We start from the raw sequence: 16,977 nt of genomic DNA on the forward strand, positions 1-16,977 counted from the left end.
GTCAATTGCAGCTGTGAATGTATAACATTTTTCCAAGTTAAAGCTAGCTAAGCAAGGTGCTTTAGTACCATTTGTAAAAATTTTATCTACTGAGTAATATGCTTTCAGAAGCTATTTGTAACTGACATTTAGGAAACTCTCCTCTCAGAGGCCACCACACACATTTGGCTGTAAGATAAAAGAGAAGTGGCCCCATTTAGAGATTTGAATTTTGTGAACCTCGGATCCTCTAGTTGCTTTTCAGATGATAATGTTACCAGAAGTACAATATTTGAAGGTCATCCTAAGCAGAGTTTTTTCAAGGGTGGATACATTGTTCTCTCTTTTAAATGTTTGAAAGGGAAACAGTTATGCAGACCAGTTATGGAGAAAAGAGGACTAAATACTCCTTTCAATTTCTGCAAAATAGAGCTTTTGGGTGCCAAAGGAATGATGGATGGTCTGGGAGTGGAGAGATGGCTCGTTGACATTGACACATCATTTCATCTTGACTCTCAGGTGTTTTGTTTTGTTTTGTTTTGTTTTTAAGTGTACAACCAGGCTGTTGTGCTACATTATCACTTGATTCCTTTTAGCACCAAAATTCTCTGGAGTGGAAGGAAGTTATTAGACTAGCTGGATATTTTCTAAGTATTCAAATCATATCGGTCTTGGTATCATAGGTAATAAGAGCAAAAACAGTTTAAAATCTCACTGTTGGGTTAAATAGAGAACCAGAGATTTTGAGATTGAGTTTTTAGAATGTAAATGAAACTGAATGAATAGGGTGTATTTTGAAGCTCTTTATTCTAACAACGAAAGGGAAGGGATTCCCTTAATAAAAAATAACTCAGTCTCCAGTTGAATACATGTGAAAGTTAGTAAGTAAACATTTTGATTTCTTGCTTTGTTATAGTACAGTCTTGTCAGTAAACGAGTGTTCCGACCTATGCTGGGGAACTCATTTTATGCCTAAGCACATGTAGTATTTCACAAGTGTCACTGCTTTCCTTGTCAAATTTGTTTTGTTTTTAATGTTTATTTATTTTTGAGAAAGAGAGACAGAGCATGAACAGGTGAGGGGTTACAGGGAGTGGGAGACACAGAATCCAAAGCAGGCTCCAGGCTCTGAGCTGTCAGCACAGAGCCTGATGTGGGGCTCGAACTCACAAACCCCGAGATCATGACCTGAGCTGAAGTCGGACACTTAACTGTCTGAGCCACCCAGGTGCCCCAGCTTGTCAAATTAGTTTTAAACAGGATCACTGAAGGTTTGTGAAAATGTTTTCATAAAACATCTGTTGAAATAGAATCCAATCTATGCATAAGAAATAACTATGGAAAATACTTTTGAGTTCAGATATATATCCAGTTTTTAGAAAGTCAACATTAGCCAGTAGAAAGTTATTTTTAATTGCACTGGAATCATAAACAGTAGTATCTCCACATCCCAACAGAATCAGAAATGGTGTTCTCTGTTGTTGATTTTGAGGATTGTGATGCACCTTTAGCCACCACATCGCAGCTGTTCCTAGGTAAAGTGGCAAATACACCTAGGTTGGTTTTACAGTTTTTGGTGAGCATGTGATGTGCTCATGTGCATGATGCAGAGTGTAACATCCCTCTTTATGTGTGTGTGTGTGTTTTTTTTTTTTTTTTATTGATACAGTATAGAATGATTACGGGTTGTCATTCAGTGGCAAAGGGGCCTGTTCCAGGAAATCTTCCTGACCCAAAAGTCATTCTGAATTCGGCAAGGGACATTTGGTGTGGACAAAAGGTACTTCTTGGTTTTCCTGCCTGCAAAGAAGCTTGACTCAAAACACAGGGTCATCCAAACCAATGTAACTGTTACAGGTTAGAAAACAATCCTACTTTCTAGTACGAAGATCAGTATTCCTATTTGAAAGAATGTTGATGGAGTGGTTTGTGTTCAAGATTGAAGGAAGCAGAGCTATTTTTGCGGTAAATGGGAATGTGTACTTCTGAAATGTAAATTAAGATTAGGACTGTGATATGAGTTTTATTTCTGACTTGGTTCTCTGTTTCCATAGCAGTCCCAATTTCTTACAGTATCTTCATAAAAAAGTATGCTAATACATATCAGACCATATGGCCCAATTTGAGGTACAGAAAATATGGTTACTTTATTTACGGATAAATAAATTAATCCCAGGGTATGAGTTGGGTGCTTTGAAAAACATAGCATATAGTAATGAGCTATGGCTCTAAGTGAGGCTACAACATATTCCCTTTCAGGCCTGTAGGTAATACGAAATGGTACCAGAATAGATATATCAAGGAAATAAAATGCTAAAGAAGGCATCTTAATGTTGTCTAGGGAGGGATTTTCCCACATCCACTAATCATGGTGTTGCTGATTTGCAGTCAAGTTTTTTATTTATTTAACATCATTGGTATCTTGGAAGGAGAATTTGTATCCAGAGTACCAGGAGCTAAATGATTTTGATCTCTGATCCACAAATAGTTAACTTCTGCTTCCTGATTTGCAAATTACCTGTTGTACAGATTGTCCAGAACTAGTTTCTCATCTGAGTTGGCTTTACTCAGGCTCAAAACCATGGTCTCCCTTTCAATAGCCAGGCTAGAAACATGCAAAATTGTAAACAGAAAACAATATACTACAAAGAAACAACAAATACCCTGAAACTAGGTAGCCAAGTAAACTATTTGGAAAACCAAATCTGTTGTTCAAATTAATGTTTATGTACCTCAGAATGAAATATGAAGGATTTAGGAATAACCTTTCCCCTATCTCCTTGCCATTAGCAGAGTTAACCAGGAGTGACTATTGTGTGTTGTAAAGCAGAAATGAGCTACTGAGATATTATGCAAGTTAACATTTTCTGTGAAAATGGCAGAAATGCTAACTTACCTTAGAAGTGGTCATGATAGTAATTATTGGGAATAACTAGTGAATATGAAAAATATGCTGTTTTTTCCCAGTTATTGGTGTTATGTGCAAATGTACTTGGATTAATTTTTCATGACTTTGTAGACCAAAGGCATATTTTTAAAGCCACAGAACATGAAGGCATTTTTATACACAGCTTCTTAAGCTACTGACTGTTGAAGAATCAGTCACCTCTTAAATCAGTGAAATAAATAGCCCCTGTGGATATTGACTACAGTTGTACCAATGCTGAGCCAAATATTTATATTTGTTTTAAAATAATTAGATTAATACTTATTCATATGTTTATATACATATCATATATTTAATATTCTGTCTTTATTCTGGCCAAAGATATATAAGCAAAATGAATTGTCTAAGGCATTGCAAGAGATTTTTTGAAATGAAGTAAAAGTGTATAATTCTTTTGTGTTTGGGGAAAATGGTGAGACCTAAGGATTGAGGAACCTTTCTTTACACTCTAGGTTGGATTTTGTGCCATACAACCACAGTGGTATTAGGGCTAAGCTCTGAGATATTCCATTCCATGCGGTAAGGATATATGGGGTTTCATTCCCAGGAAGGGTTGATTTTTATGTTTTATGAAACATTGCAAAATGTTTGTCTTATTTTTCATGGTCATTATTCCCATTACATAAAGGATACATAGAGCATGGAAACTAGACTATCTAGCCCCATAGAGCTACTTTGTGCTCTCTAGAAATCAATTAACTTAAAGCCATTATTGTTCTGCATTTTTATCGTAGCTGTTGTTTGATGTGACTTCCTTAATTCTCTTAGGTTCAATTACAGTATTAAAAAGTCTCAGGTTGTTTTTGTTTTGGGCAAATGTTTCAATATCTCAGCCTCTGCAGGCACTCACACACAAAACTGTAAGATAATTAGAAAATCTCATATCTCTTAGAGACTAGGGCTGTATTATCTGAGCTCCTTCAATGATAGGGACACATTAGTTAACATAGAGGATGCATGTTATTCTATTTATAAACTTAATTCACTCATACCTGAGTAGATTGATGGTTCCCCTAGAGAACACTAATGTGTTCATAGCACTTGAACAAGTCTTTTTTTTCTTCTTCAATTGGTAGGGATCATGATCCAAACGAGGCTTTCATTCGCTAGCAGATAAGGTAGGAAATAATTAATGAAGCTCCCACTGGACTGAAATATAGCAAGGGGTATGGAATCTCTAGGGAATATAGTAGGATTTATATTTATTTGTTTATTTGTCATTCCTAATTGGTGTCGTTCACATTACTGTTGGGGGAATGGATTTTAATTTCAGGGTGATTTACCTAATATTAAAATGAATTTCGATAACAAAATAGAGATCATAAGTTCCACACTATCTCATTAGCTTGAGGAATAACTCTAGTTAAATATTTTAAGATATTAATTTGAGATTTGGAGATTGCAGTTCATATTTAGAGCCATTTATTTGGAGAGAGATTTAGCCCATAAATAATGATTCATTTATTCAGGTTTCTTGACAGGTTAATGGAATCTCTTTATTTTTCTTCCCTGTCTCCTGACTTTTGAAAACTATATTTAAATTTATGGATTATACTTAAATTAGTTGTTATGAATTTTCTTTTACCAAACCAAGTGATAAGCTTGATTACAAATTGATCAGAGGATGACAAGATCATTTGATGGGTTTTTTTTTTTTGTGCAACATTTGCTATTAATCAGTCTGATTTAAGTATATATGGAAAACAACATAACATAATGCGTATACCATATTAGAATCTAGATGACCGAGAAGGTATACTTGGAATAGATTTTCCTTCTGGGATCCTAGATGTGTTCTCAGAGTTCTTGACCTGTTTCCTCCAGATCTGAGCGAGCCAACCGGTGTGAAGCTAGTAAACTGCTTTTTTCCTGGTATAACAACAGGGTGTAAGAAGGATCAAGGGCTAATTGGGGCATTGGGGAATGGGAGGGAGGTCGGCAAGGGGTAAGGAGTTTTGCCTAAGTGAGGTCATTCATTTGATGGTGAAAATAGGTAGATCAGACTGAAACTGCTTCATTTGGTAATGCTATTAATTTTTTTTTAATCTAGGAAATCCAGAAAAGCAGATTGATCACTTAGTATTGGTACCAGATGTAGTAAGCATGTGTATGTATATGTACCAATATTCTAACTCCCTTTGCCGGTATTCTGAGAGCACTCACATACCATTAAACCAAAGCTGCATCTTACTAAGGGTAAAACTCACTTTTCCCTTCAGAGCAAGAGTCACATTCTTAAAAGATTACCATGTGGGCACTTATATTTCACAGAGGATAATCTCCCCCACCCTTAATCCAATGCAGAATGTTAATGTGGTAGGTGTATTAAAACTAAGAATTAAGCATCAGTTGAAGCCCTAAGAGTGCTTGTCACTAACACAGAGCTGAATGATGTGTTTATGCTGGTTATTGCTGGTGTGCAATTCTTAGAGGAATGGAAAAATCATAAAATCTGTGCAACATAATTAGAACTTCTTGCTGTCATTGTATGCTCCTTGCTGATTTAGTTGCTGCTGCTGCTCAACCAAAGAGAAGACATGTCATTTCACTACTAGAATCCACATACTTCACAGGCTTCAAGGCAGTGTGAGAAACAGTGGGGGAAAGAAAGGGTTAGATTAGACAGATAAGGGTGAAGCAACGTACAGTATTTTAAGGTGTGAATCATCTTGTGACACCAGACTATTTTTACTCACTCAAGGGACTGAGTTGAATTTTTGGATAGGAGAGGCTCTGTTTAGGAATTACTGTTCCCTTTTTGTTTGTGGTATCACTGTTGGAAATCAGTCTAGCATGGGATAAATACTGCCATCATTGTTAAAATAAGCTGAAGATTACATACCAGAAACATGTTTTTATTTCAGTTGTGAAAAGCTGTAGTTGTGTTATAAGCTCTGCAAGAAGGATTAGAAAGTCACTCAACTTTTAAAAATTTTACTGCACCCCTGAAAAGATGTGGACGGGAAATTAAAGTAGAAGATTCTAAGTTCTGACCAAATATAAACTTGTTCAAAGGTCTCCTTTTTAGTTTCCTGTTTCAATCTTTTCCCTCAGTTACTAAACCTGTTTTTTTTTTAACTGCAGAAATAGACATTAAAATGCTTGGCACCCCCATCTTCCCCATACCCCGCTGCACCCCATTCACATTTATTTCCGTGAAAGCCCAGATCAGGAAGGCTTCTGCTATCCCAAGTTCACAAATTTCTCAGGGGGAGGTTTTTTGTATGATCCAGGTAGACATTTTCCCATTTTATAAATCAGGTCATTCCAGTGCAAACCCGGGAAGCTTCTACAGTCACCTGCAATGTGAGTCTATCTATTATGTTCTGTTATTATGTTGGGTATTGTCTGCCTATTACTGAACAGCTGGGATTTTAGAAACAGCTGGATGATTAGTTGTGTATTTTGCATTTTTCACTCAGATGCTTTATTACTGTGTAGAAACAGCCTCAGTGTAGAATGAGCTGGGACTATAATAGCGGAAATCTTGTTCTGTGCAACTGTTGTTATTAGGAATTTAATCAAGAAAATTCAGGGCAAACAGTTTTGGCTATTGTTTGCTTTGCAAACATATTGTTAGATACAGCGTACTCATTTCCACTTTTAGTGAAACAGTTGATTTACCAAATTTTAAAATGCCTCTTGCGATATTCCTTAGGCTACTGAAGCTATGCTTTGGCTGTTACATTTATTTGCTTCAGGGGAAATGTCTACACACGATGAGACATTACCTGAGTTTTGCATTCGCTGCTGGCAAGAGGAGCTGACAGAGCAGGCAGGCTTCAGTCCTCTCATGCACCAGAATCTATTTTTAGGTTTGTCTCTTTGTGACTAGCTTCAACCCTGACTAGATGGGGTTGAAATTTAAAGACAAGGCAATGCTTTATTATGATGATCTGTAGGTTTATAAAACTTTGGTATTGTGAACGGGACATATTTAATTCAGGTGCTGTTTGTCGGTTCCTCACCCAGGGCTAAAATTAGAATAAAAAGGGTGTACAGACTTCTTTTCTTTCACCAATTATTTTTTCAACAGATGTTTGTTAGACTCATGCTAGATGACTGGGCTGTGCCCATGTTCCCAGTCTCCAAATGTACTAACACTTCAAAGAATCACAGTCCATGTAGAAGGATTTTTGAGTTACGGAAAGATTCCTTTTTCTAAATAGCAGGATTCTCATTTATTATTACTATTAGTCCCCCCCTCCCCCAACCCTGAATCTATATATGTGACTAGGTCTTGTTTCTCCTTGGAGAGTGAATTTCCATGCTCTCATGCTTTGATAATAATTTTTATAAATTATATCTTGTGTTCTGTAATGTATTTCATTTTCTGTAATAGCTTCTTTATAAACTGCATAGTAAATGGGAGTGAATTCCAACTTGCCAGTTTTTTTATGATTCTTGCATGAATAATAACAAGTCAGTGCTTTCAAACAGTAGAGGTGATTGTACAGAATATTTACTTCTTTTAATCCCCAGAACTTCTATTTCTTCTATTTAATAGCATGTGATTAAATTATAAGTGAGAGAAAGTGGATTTGACTGAAATAATAAACATCTATGAAACAGTAAATGATAATAATATTTTTTATTCTAAAGTAGGTTTTTTCCAGGACCATGGTTCTTCTGCCACTCCTCCCCATTTAAAAACAAAACAAACAAAAACACCTATATCTTTGTCCTCAGGAAAGGCTTGCTTGCCATTGATAGTGCATTTACAATTTTTGACTTGAATAAAGACCTGGGTTTCTTTTTTGGAGAGATGTGAAAAAGATAGTTCTTTTTGTGGACATTTCTCCTGAGACAAGCCAAATGAAATAGCATCAATTACATGGTTAAGTCAGGGCAGTTGAGGCAGACTTTTGGGATTTTTCTGAGGTGCCTCTATCTACATTGATCAGATCCCATAGGTGTTTGCTCAGGTTTCCATTTGCTTTCAAGATGATGTCTGATTTCTTTCTCTTGGATTTCAGACTGTCACATTTGAAATGCAGTCGCAATAACATTTTCAGCTCTCTCTAACTAGCTTTAACTTCTTAACAACTCAGACTTTTCCTGTGAAATATATCTTAAAGACTACCTTGTTTATTTTCCGACTGTTTCAGAGCATAACATTAGAGACACTGGCTTTTAGTCTTCATTCACACCAAACAACCATTATCTTTAATTGAAGCCACTTCTACTTGAAGCCAAAACACTTGGTGGAGTCAGTGAAGGGGAAAAAAAAAAAAAAAAGCCAAGGCACTGTGAAGTCAGACATTCAATTCTGCTTCATTAAAGCCATTAGTATCAAACACATCCTGGATTCTCTTTAAATTTGAGTTTCCAATTGCTATCTATTCTGTCAGGGAAATACCTTTAATTGTAAAATCATTATGTTGTAGGATTTTTATTCTAACTTTAGCAAACTGCAACTATTCTTGTGCCTTAGAAATATGACATTCTGTAATGAACCCATTATTTATGTGATTTCTTAAAACTAAGATTTTTTTCCTTTGCAATTTTTCATGAAAGTATTTGCAAACTAGAAATATATATTTTAGCCTAAATTAACAGACACATAGTTAATATTTGAAGATCTTTGGGCAAATAGCTGAATTGCTCATTGTTATAGTATAAAGGAGGAACTAACTATATATATTTAATATATATAACATATATGTTTAACATATATATGTTAATATATAATATATAAACATATATGTTTATATATATTTAATATATATGTGTGTATATATGTATTTAATATATATTTATTGTCAAAACATTCTGTGTGGTTCATTTATAAGTATTTTAATGGAAGCCAAGTGCATTTAAAATATATCAGAATTTTTCTGTATCTATTCAGAGTGTATAATTTAGAAATGTGGTATTACATTAAGTAGATTACATTTCTGAGATTTTAAATAAATTCATATCATATAATGTTAACTCTATTTAGGGCCTATTTTTTTAAAACATACTAAATAGCCTCACAGGCTATGTGTGAATGTTCTTAGAATAGAGTTTGGCAATTTGAAAGCCTGTCTCCCTAGAAAAGCAATATGTTTTCAGAAGAAAAGTTCTCTTTATGTACACATTTGAATATAAATATGTTAGCCTAACTATCTTTAACTTTTATTTTGGATCTTGATCTTACAGTTTGGTTCTAGGTTTTACTTTTTCTGGCACCAAATGGGTGGCTTCTATGGCATTAAATAATCATTAATTATTTATTTCCATTAAAATAAAACTTTGCCTTAAAAATAGGAGAGACTAATAATTTGTGCAGATTGACTCCTAGAGAATTAGCACATAAAACATATTTTTCTTTCTTTATTAGTCATGTAAAGCAATTTCGTAATAATCTTGTTTTTCTGCCTTTTTTAAAATTTCAAACTCACATTATTTCACTAAGTATTTATTGCAGCCTTGTCATGCTATTTATCTAAACCTAACTGCTTGGCATAGAGAAGTAAACCTCTTGGTCCCCATAGAATAGTATTAAAAGCATCTTGTTATAATCTCTCACCAGAAAGATGGTTCTATGGCAGATATTCAAGGAGAGTATTATAGGTAACTCCAGGGCATTTAATAGAAAGTATGGACAACTTAAGTGATTCAATTTCATTAAAAAAAAAAAAAAGTTCAGATTCTCATAGCTCCAATTGTTTAAATGATATTAGTTGCCAAATGTTAATTATTATCGAATGGTCAAATGAAAACCTGAGGGATGAGGTGTAGAGATATGGAGGGTTTTGCTATTAAATAAAATAATATTTTTGTTTTTATTTTTATTATTTTTTAATATGAAATTTATTGTCAAATTGGTTTCCAGACAACATCCAGTGCTCATCCCAACAGGTGGCCTCCTCAGTACCCATCACCCACCCTCCCCCTCTCCCACCCCCATCAACCTTCAGATTGTTCTCAGTTTTTATTTTTGTTTTTTGTTTTTTTTTTTGACATCATTGTTACCCCTATAAGCAAGTCATAATTATTGGTTGCTATTTTTTCTATAGATAAGAACAAGAAGGTTAGATTAACCATGAAGAAGCAAAATTTGCCTTTGTATGTTTCTGCTGGTGGCTATAACACAAATCTATTATCTTATAATTTCTATCATTACCATGTTAATATAATCATATTTTGGTAATTTGTTAATTTCCAGTGAAGCCTAGGTGGTAAATCCAGATTGTGTGCTTTGCAGTCTGTTAGTAGTTAGCGGATGGGGAGACATGGTCATAGAATTTGCCACTATCACTACCAACTAGTACTATCAACATATCTGTGCTGAAAGTTTTTTCTTATTTTTTATTTCTTTCTCAGATTCTCTTAGGAGAATAGTATTTAATTTTATTTTGTTTAAGGAAAGTTTTATTTTTTAGGAGAGTGTATCCAATCCATCTTTGAAATACAGATCACATGGCAACAGTATTTGGGAGAAGCAGTAGTATGTGTTTGTGGTTTTGACCAGTTGGGTTGTTTGTCCATAACCAAATGAAGACATCCGTGCTTTTCCTTGATTAAGTGGCTGATATATGCTTTGTATATATGTGAAGTGTTTTCAAAGAGACTCCTACACAGCTGACAAAAGGGTCTTCATTTGTATTCATGCTAGTGGAAGAAAGCTTCCTACTTAGCTTGGTTTGTGCTATGTGATGACATTCGAAATTCAAGGTTGTGTGGTATGCTCCATGAATTCCAGCAGTTTGTAAGAGGCTCTGAAGCATTTGAATTGTGCCTTTATAGTGGTGAGGATGACCAAATTATCTACTCATTGCTTTTGTGGGTTCTGTGCATGTGTTTTCATATTTTTTTAAAGCACCATTGAAGCTTGTTTATCTCATTCTAGTATTTCGGAGTGTAACGTAATGATTGCATGTAACGATGGCATGTGATCATAATGAAGAGAGTTCCAATTGAGGCCAGAGGAGTTATTTTAAATATTTTTTACCTAAATACTACTCTATTATGTTCTCAATATGTAAATAGAGAAGGGAGGGGGGAGGAATTTTGTTATTGTAATTGTAACACCTTTTTCCCTAAGCATTTTTATCCTACCTCAATGTAATTATAACATATTTATAATTTGAATTGTTTTTCCCTTGAATGTAATATCTCTACCTTTTTCTTAGTGTTGCTACATAATTTTTTATTTTCATTTTTTTGCCATGATTTTGTGTCTGCACCATATTCCATGGAATCAATGCATGTCATTTTCTTGTTCATTCCAGTATGATGGATATTTTCTAAATTGCTTATTTTTTTCATTATAAATAAAACTGTGATGAATATTTTCATGAATATAATATTTTAAAATATCTTTTTACTATTTTAAAGCTATTTTCCCAGAGGAAGTTGTTTTTAAATAAAGGGATTTTAATTTTAAATGATATTGCATTGTTTTCCAGTATAATGCAATATATTAATAATGAATCTAGTGGGGCAAGAAATAAATTTTGAAAATAATTCATTTTATGTTCTCTGCCATTTAGCAAGCATTAATCATTTAAATATCAATAATGTAATGGCTATTTGTTGACCTCAGGTTTGCCTAATCATATAGCGAATTGTTTGAGATGATAAATGTTGCTTGAACAACTCCTAACAAAGTAGTTCACATTAGTTCTCTGCTGTCTTATCGTAAGCAGACTCCTATAACTTTTCTTTGGGTTCAAGGTGGTCAGGTTAATTCTCTGTCTGCATCTTACCTGAAGGGCCTGCCTTCAGCTCTCATCTCTCTTAACTCTACCATCACAAGTCCTTCATTTGCCCTTAAGACAACGTATTGTCCTGAACCACCTAATCTCTGTGTGGCTTGTGAATGGTCTCCTGCTAATTTCATCACAGGATATTTAATAACAGGACACAGGTTTTACTTCTAGTTTCTCTGCTTTCTCTTTGTTCTCTTCTTCCTTCTTCTCCTTCGATTTCTCCTCTCTCTCGATTGAATATCTAGCTTTTCACTGATGTGATGTTTCCATGTTATGGGACAGATTACAAATGAGAAACTCTCTGCCCACTTCTCTCTTCTCACTTATATGGAATTGGAAGGTCCCTTAGAAGAGCTTAAAACTATTTAGGTCAAAGCCTACCAGCCCATCTTCTGGTTAGAGAATTGAGCTGCATGGACTATTGGGTTGTACATAAATCTTATGGGAATGAATCCTATATTCTTGTGGAAGTTGTCTCTGGCAATAATACAGGCTATTCCTAGGAATTCTAATTCCTACTCTCCAAAAATAATCTCTCTTTACCTAACTTCCTGAATTTAACACTTAAATGAAAAGAGGCTGGGGGTGGGAAGGCAGAGTGTCTAACCTATTTATTTATTTATTTATTTATTTATTTATTTATTTATTAGTAGCTAAAAGCATATTTTTAGCTTTCTTTCTTTTTTTTTAAAGGACTTCCCAAAAGGATTTTTGGAATCTTTGAAAATCTCTGCTTATTTTGAACTTTGAGCCCATAATTCTTTCCTGTTTCTTATTATCTACTTATTTTTTGGAAATGCTAGTTTGGGGGGATTAATCCAATTAAATTAGAGGTGTTTCCAGTTATTCTTAGAGACCACCTCTCATGTTAGGAAGAAATGATAGAAATAAAGAAGATTGTTTGTTTTTTCTTTTCCTTTTAAAGATTTGAAACAATTTGTAATATCTTGTAGACAGTTTGCCAAATTGCATCTTGCTTTTCAGAGAGAGAGGGGGAGGTCTTGGTATCTTAAACTGTAACAATGGGCTTTTGAGGTTCAGTCATGTCAATGAAGAGACGATAAAGCCAGGAGCCAAATACTAGTTTCCACAACAAATAAGCAAACAAAGATATTAGAACATTTTAACTCTCTAAGTGAGACAGTGAAGTTATGAATAATGCTTCTATTTTTGAAAACTCATTGGTTATATTTGGAGCTTAGCATGGCATTGTTGGAATGTATCTGTATTGATTAGTTACCAGCTGATGCTCTGTTTGGTGCCCAGTAAATGCCCCAGGGTCTGCCCCCCACCCCTTAGATCTGTTTAAGAGCTATGGATTAAGGTACCTCAAGGGACCTCCAAAACTTCGTACAAGTGCTAAGGCTATGATTCATCTTAATTGTTCATGCTTTACCAGTTTCATATATATTTCAAATATCATTCTTTTTTTTTTTTTTTTCAAATATCATTCTTGATATGTAAACAGACTTCAGGCAATCCAGTAGTTCTAGCATTTCTGGATTTGGTTTCTATTTTTGACTTTTGTTTCAGATCTTATAAATCTATTTATTTTTTTCTGTGTCTTAGTCTACTAAGGTGTATCTGCACCCTGGGTCTGATGAAAACAGATTCATAGAAATGGTAGATAAATCCCAGTTTGAATTTGTAAAGTACTTAAAAGTTATAATTATAAATTGGTTTATATGGTAGCATGTATATAATTCGCATTTTCCATATATCAAACTACTCCAAAGCTTTGTGGCTTAAAACAATAGACTTAACAACAGCATGTGAGCAGATTTGGTCTGATAAAGAATCTATTCCAGAACTAATCTTTTAGAGATAGCTGACCCTGTCCATGGATAGAATGCATAGAAAAAAGAATATTTTAATTTAGCCTACTTTTCAAACTCTCTTCTGTGTAGTGCATCTTGGGAAATGGACTCACATTATGGACTCTGGATTATATGTGTCTGTAAAGGTAGTAGTTTGTAGAAAGTAAAATGATTTTGTCTCTATTAGGTTTTTGAAATTCTTTCCTGAGAAAATTGTAAGTTTCAAAATATAAAGGATTGTTTGCTTCTTCTAGTATTCTTTCCCAGGCTAGTGGCCTACACAGTGTTATTGGCTAATCTATAGACTCCACTGGCTAGACAGAGACAAGAATTTCACATTAAGCAATGAGTACATCATTTTGTTTTCTTGTGACTCAGTACTTTTAGCAGTTGTTTCAAACAATCTGAAAAAATAAATCTTTGTGTTAACGTGAACTCTTTCTTTGAATTTAGAGCCAAGAACATTGCTTTCCATTGTGAATTTAAAACTTATCTCCTGTGAGATTTGATTAGAAAGTGCATGTCCAACTTTGGATCTTTTTATATGTAGCACATGCGAATTTCATCAAGCAGTGGATCAATTCTAGTCAGTTGTCAGTGAAATATCTGGTATTGAAATGTGCTCAATTTGATATCTGGCGAGTGTATTATCAATCTTATAACAAATTTTCAAGTGATTTCAGAGTATTCATATTGGCTCATTACTGACATCAATAACGGTTATGTTAAACTTGGTATTTCTCTTGCTTTAGTAGATGTCTTGCATCATAGGCTAAAAAGAGGATTTTTTTCTAATGTTATCTGTGAGGAAATGCTTTGAGAATTTCTATATTTTTTCTCTTCCTTATGGTATAAAGATGTCTTCCAAATGCACGTGATGGCTTTATCTATCAGCAAATCATTAATTTTCAGGGACTTTGGAATTGGTAGAGCAGATCAATCTGTTATTCAGGAAAATTATCATCACTATACATAGTAATATAATAATTCTCTCCCTTGCTATTGTTGTATAGACATGTATGTGATTGTATCTTTTCCCCTTTGGCTCAAAACTCTGAATTCTTTGTTTCTATCCATAAGAGATTTTGAATGATTCCTTTGTCATGTTTAAATTTCATACCTGAACATTGCCTTTTCATTTCCACATACCCATCAGATGGCAAAGTCAGTGGTTTGGATAACATTAGGATTCTTTAATAACTAAAGACAATTCTTTTCTGTGGATATCTCCATCAATTATATTTCTTGCAACTGTTACTTCTCCACACACATAAGGCAGCAGAGCTCTTGTAGTATTCTCTGTGTGCATATAGATTAAATTTTGATTAATAATAAGAACAATAGAAGGAGAAGGAGCAGGAGAAGGAGAAGAAGAAGAAGAAGGAGGAGGAGGAGGAGGAGGAGGAGGAGGAGGAGGAGGAGAGCAACAACAAGAACGACAACAATGACAATAACAAGGGTTTCCTAAACACTTGTTAGCCAGAACATAGGCATATCCACTGCTTGATGAGGGTCGCTTCATTGACTGCTCTATTTTTAGGGATTTCTATGGGAAGACCACAAAAAAATATGTGTGTATTTAATGAGAGAAGATAAGAGTAGTCAAAAGTTATTTCCTGAATTTACCTTCTATTTTCTTTTAGAACATTTATTTAGCTTTTCATAAAGGAACACATAGTATATTTATAGTTCACTTATTGTGTGTTCTTCACCTAGTGATATGGTTGCTAATATTAAAAAGTCAAAGAAAAAAATGCCAAGAAAGAGAGGTTACAGGGACCCTTACTGAAGGATCTGGAGAGAATTTGCAATGTGAATTATTTGTCAAAAACAATTGGACAGGGGCGCCTGGGTGGCGCAGTCGGTTAAGCGTCCGACTTCAGCCAGGTCACGATCTCGCGGTCCGGGAGTTCGAGCCCCGCGTCGGGCTCTGGGCTGATGGCTCGGAGCCTGGAGCCTGTTTCCGATTCTGTGTCTCCCTCTCTCTCTGCCCCTCCCCCGTTCATACTGTCTCTCTCTGTCCCAAAAATAAATAAAAACGTTGAAAAAAAAAGAAGAAAAAAAAAATTGGACAGACTTTCACTTATCTTCTGTATCCTTTGCCATGTTGATAATACTGTTAGACATCTTTTCATATCACCATGAAATGTGAAAAATCACATTCTAAAAGCAAAAGGGGAGCAGGAAACTGTTCTTTTGGACCACTTATTGTCATAGTGCCTTCATCTGCATGGCTGTCCTATTCATGAGCTCTTCCATGCCTCAATCTTTCCTCTCTGATGGTTGAGACCATTGAATTTTGATCATCCTGTTTATCCAGTGGTGGGTGAAGTATCTGCACTGATACTAGAAGCTCTGAAGAAACAGGCCCTGACATGCAAATCCAACTCACTAATCCTGTTACGGTATATTTAAACCTTTGCTAATTTATTTTGGAAAATGTGGCAAGATTGGACCCAGACCCTATTCTTTTCTATTTCTTGTGTTTTCTTTAAAATCATCCCTACAGAAGAATAAATTTTGTATGATAAACAGTATTCACTTAAAATGTACACGTCAGTGAATTTTGACAAATGTATATACCCATGAATCCACCATTACAGTCAAGGTGCAGACATCTTATCCCTGACTCCAGCAACAAATTAAATCTGCATTTTGTCACTATGGACTACTTTGGAATTTCTAGAATTTTATATAAATGGAACCATACACTATGGACTCTTGTTTCTGCCTACTTTCACTCAGCATAATGCTTTTGATTCATGTTGTGGCATGTATCAGTAGTTGGTTTCTTTTTATCGCTGAGTACTATTTCACTGTATGGATATGCCACATTCTGTTTATCCATTCACCTGTTGGTGGACATTTAGGTTTTCTAAGCCCTATTTTGATGTTTTTCACCAAATTGTTTTCAGTGCCACCTGCTAATTGTTTCATGTCCTTAGAACTCAATTTCATCTTTTGTCATTTACTATAATACTTGGATATGTATTTTCTCTGTACACTACAGGAAAATAACAGATGATTAAAAGTTAACAAGATATGTATATTTAAATTGAATTACTTAGTATTTAAAAATTCAGTTCTTAATGATTTATTTCCCAAAGGAAATTGGTTCTAATCAAGAATGCACAATCTTTTCTTCCAGAGGTCACTTTTATCTCTAGGCCATTTGTCACTTTGATGGCAGCAATGATGAGGATTTCTGTAGAAATACATGTTGACGTATAAGTAGACCAGCAGTATGCTGACAGAGCACTTCTTTGTTTGAAGAAACAGTACATGACATTTAAATGGATTTTAGTTACAAGAGTTGATAAGCGAAATGCAGAGTTTTCTATATTCCCCATTTAAAATTAAGCTCTTTGAGACTTTCATTAGATTTCTTTTTCTTTCCTTTCCTTCCTTCCTTCATCCCTCCCTCCCTTCCTTCCTTCCATCCATCCATCCTTCCTTCCTTCCTTTCTTTTTTTCCTTCCTTCCTCTTTTTTTTCCTTCCTTCCTCCCTGCCTCCCTCCTTCCCCTCCCTCCCTGC

Source organism: Herpailurus yagouaroundi, unplaced genomic scaffold, assembly GCF_014898765.1.
Source record: "Herpailurus yagouaroundi ecotype Mexico unplaced genomic scaffold, PumYag 187, whole genome shotgun sequence".
NCBI lineage: Eukaryota > Metazoa > Chordata > Mammalia > Carnivora > Felidae > Herpailurus > Herpailurus yagouaroundi.